This window comes from Nylanderia fulva, unplaced genomic scaffold (assembly GCF_048542155.1).
Source record: "Nylanderia fulva isolate GAGA-0341 unplaced genomic scaffold, ASM4854215v1 Scaffold73, whole genome shotgun sequence".
In the NCBI taxonomy this organism is placed as follows: domain Eukaryota; kingdom Metazoa; phylum Arthropoda; class Insecta; order Hymenoptera; family Formicidae; genus Nylanderia; species Nylanderia fulva.
The window spans coordinates 480,995-485,341 of record NW_028190841.1 but is presented as its reverse complement, the minus strand read 5'-3'; the positions used below and the strand labels follow the sequence as shown (position 1 = coordinate 485,341).

The following is a 4,347-nucleotide window of genomic DNA, read 5'->3' as shown; positions in this document are numbered from 1 at the left end:
AAAACTTTAATGAAAATATGGAATCTCAAAATGTTAAAAATTGCATTGTAAATTATTTTGCACAAAAGACTTTTTCCGATTGCAGAATTTTCTCTAAATGAACAATCTACTAATTTATGTACAAATAATGTAGATAGAATTAAAATTATGAAACGTGATAAAGTAATTTTTATGGAGAATTTAGCAGCTATTTTAGTTGATGCAAATCAATAGTTAAAGCTAAAAAATCTAAATATATTGATGAAGAAAAAACAAAGAAAAAAGTTTCAATTATTTTACAGAATATCCGCAATATTATCAATGATGAAAATGTGTCATGTAATTCAAATTTCAATAAGAATTCAAAATCGACAGCTACAAAGGTGCGCATAATATCCGATGAGATCTACCAAAATCCAATAAAAATTTTAAACACACAAATCAAAAAAACATGTAATCAAAATGAAAAGTATAATCAAGTATCGTATCATTCAATACCTCTGAGTAGACAGAATTTTAATAATACTAAACAAAACACAACGAACAATTTTGCAAAAAATATGCAACAACAAGCTGTTAATAATTCGTATTTGTTTAATACGAATAATGCTACAAGTATATCGCAACAATCCAGTATTAATGAAAACAGTTTTTATCGTGGTACTCAAGACTCGAACATACATTTAATGAAGAATGACATGCAACATAAAGGAATCTTGGAAACTATCACATCAGTTACTCAACCACATAATATTCAACTCTTAGAGAATGAAAAGCAATTGCTACACAATTTACAACCATCTTTTTCAAATGTTGCATTTGTCAATGAAAATCCACTTACTGAAAGAACCGAGTCAAATCCAAGAATTGGGAAATACAGCACCAATTAATAATGAGCCATTTAAAATTATGCAGCAAATACAATTGGAAAATAATGCATTATTAGCAGAAAGAAGAGAAGGAAATGAAATGCAAGTTATTGAAATACTTCGCGATTTACAACATACAATACAGTACGTTATATATTTTCTTATTAAACTAATATTGAAGATAGATAATAATTTTATATACTTAAAAGTTTCAATAAATATGAAATATTACACATAAATAACAAATCAATTAGACTATTACCGTTAATATTACATCTGGCCTTTTCTCACACTATACTGTTTTATAATATTACTAATTAAAATCAATTTCAGAAGAACAAATGAACGATTGGATTCAATAGAGCAAAAACTCGAATCCAATGTTATTAATAGAATTCCCATGAAACCACAAATCCTTCCATTTTCGACAGTACAAACAATACAAATGTTTAGAAAGGACAACGCTGTTTACGATGAAGTCGTATGTATTAAATTAATTCATTTTTAATGTATACAAATTAACTTTATATTTTAATTATATATATTATAAAATTTTTTGTATATAATCATAATTCGTTTTTCATTTCGACATTAATTTCGTAAAGAATTTAAATTGTTGAATCGTGCGAATTAATCTTCATGTATATTATATTTATTTTCATGTTTATTTTTTAAGTCACCGTGACCATATCATCGTAATGAAGATGACAGATCGAAATATTTGCAGAATCATTATTTAACAATTATATCAGAATAATATAATTATTAGCTTGGTTCATTAATCTTTTTTATTTTTGTTATAATAATTTGTATTTTTATTTAAAATTCTCAAATTGTGAATTATTTTCTTGGTATTGTATGTATAAAAAAAAGTTTGTACCTTGAGAGTACATCTATTTAGTTTTGATAAAAAATTCATTTTTGTACTATTATCCGCATATGACTCTTTCGCCTATTTGAATATGTTCGCTAATTTAAATATGCATCTCACATTAGGAGTTTTAATAAAGCTTATTAATTTGTATTTATATATATATATATATAGGTACACTACTTCAAGTTTTTAAACTGTATAACATTAAAAGACAGCGTGCATCAATGCATGAAGGAAGCCATTACAACGCAAGTGGCCAGGCAATTGACGTGGTGGGGAGTTAATGATAATAAAGTGTCATTCTATAATACAGTTTTATGTCAAGCAATTTACCGTATGTATATTAATTATTCCACTGTCTCATTTTTATACAATATTGGTTTTAATATTAAATCATCTATTTTAATAATAAATTATCTATTATTTTTCAGAAGCCGTAGCGTCGAATCGGTACTACCTTAAACCAACCAGGGAAGAATTTCAAAGAGAAGTCGTCGCATCTTTAAAAGTGGCAAAACAACGATTTCGAAATGCCAGGGGCAGACATCCAGGTGTACAAGGAAACCGAAGAAATTTGTAGGCTGCTGCAGATGCATTATACAATGATGAAGATATTGACAATCACGAGAATAATAGAAATCAACCACAAAATAACAATAACGATGAAGATATAGAAATAAATAACAGCGACGAGAGCGATGAGCATTCATCAAATATTGATGATTAACTTTATATATGAATTTTATCCTCCTTTTATAATTTTCGATTAATAATACACGGTTAAGATATTTTATAGATATTTTTTTATCAAGTTTTAGTTCAATTTTTGTTTTTGTTTTTAATAAGATACATAAAATAAAGAACTTAATTTTGATTTTTCTTTGAAGAAATTGATAATATTTATATTTCATGCATTTATAACCGTATATTTGTAGCATGTTATAAAGTAAAAGTTATATAAAGTCTAAAGTTATATTATATGTTAAAAAATATATATATTTTTTGGCTTATATATATATTAAATGCGAATCATAATTCTGATATATACATATATATATATATATATAAAAATTGAGTGACAAAATGTGTGATTAAGAAATAAGTGATGGCAATTTCATACAAAAAAAAAACAATTTACATATATATACACATTATCGTATATATATATATATATATATATATATATATATATGCATATAATTATTATTGTTATATAAAAATATTTTGTCAAGTATTTTAACGAAATTATACAAACTGATAGTCATCAAATAAAATACGTATGTATACATATATTTTCAATCGTCATGTGCGTTTTTTGTATATATATAAAAGAGAATTTTACAATACCATTATTATTAGATTAATTATTAAAGATAGAGTTTTTGCAATACCGTCTTTTAGATACGATAAACGCAAAAATTACGTCATTAGGTCGAAAAATAAATAACTACTGTGCATGCACAGTTACCCAATAACACGATCTTTAGCGTTTACCGTATCTGAAAGACGGTATTGCAAAAACTCTATCTTTAATAATTAACCTAATAATAACCAAAACCCTATCAAATTAGCTTTTTTTATGGCAACGGTTTGCTTCAAAATATTCATCAGATTACTAGCAACTAATTGGATTAAGATTTTAAACGAAAACTATTTTCGTCATCTTGCTCTGTGATTTCCAATAACATTTTATACAAACGGTTCTTAAGAAAGCAACTGTTGCTCTCAAATTGTTCACAATTGTCGATAGCAATAACAATCGACAATCTAATAGGCAAAATCGGAAACCGTTTTCCTCAATATTGAAAACAACTTAATCAAAGCAAAGGTCTCGGATTCGTTTCCCGATTCAACGACTTTCGGATCTATATTTTTCTCTCACATCTATTTCCTTAGAGGGGAAACAGGGGATGTATGGAATTAAATCTCTTGTAGAGATTATTCCAATTTTATATCTTGGCCGTGTCCAAGTAAAATTTGGTGCCTTGTGCACAGGTATTTAAATTCTAACGAAAAAATTTAGTTTCGTTTAGGATAACGCACGGTCATCCGCGATTTGGCTCTTATTGCCTGTTTTATATGTTAAATTTATATTAATCAAAGCAATTTCAAGCAAATTGACAGCAACTTGTGGACAACTTGCTATCTGGATTTCTACTAAAGAGAAAAAAATAATTGATAATAAGTTATTACAGTTATTTATTAAAGATTTCCATCCATTCCGTATTGTAGAGGAAAAAGCATTTATAGAATTTATTAGAGCACTAAATCCAAACTATAAAATGCCTTCAAGGCATTTTATTTCTAAAACGGCAATACCTAGTCTTTATGAAGAATGTCTAACGAACACCAAAGAACTAGTCAATTCTGGCTTAAGTTATTGTTTAACTACTGATTGCTGGACGTCAAAAAATACTGAAAGTTACATTGCTGTAACAGTTCATTTTATTAATCATAATTTTGAATTAATATCTGTGTTATTAGAATGTTCAGCAATGTCTACAAACCATACAAGTAAAAATCTGGCACATAAAATAAGAAAAGTCGTACAAGAATGGGGTATTAAAAAAAAAATTGTGTTAGCAGTATTAGATAGTGCTAGTAATATAAAAAATGCTATTTCTA

At 26.7% G+C, this 4,347-nt stretch overlaps 1 pseudogene; it reads left to right on the top strand.

The window, feature by feature from the left end:
* The first annotated feature begins 309 nt into the window (after positions 1-309).
* Positions 310-2,449, top strand: LOC114936373 (uncharacterized; annotated as a pseudogene).
* Positions 2,450-4,347: the final 1,898 nt, after the last annotated feature.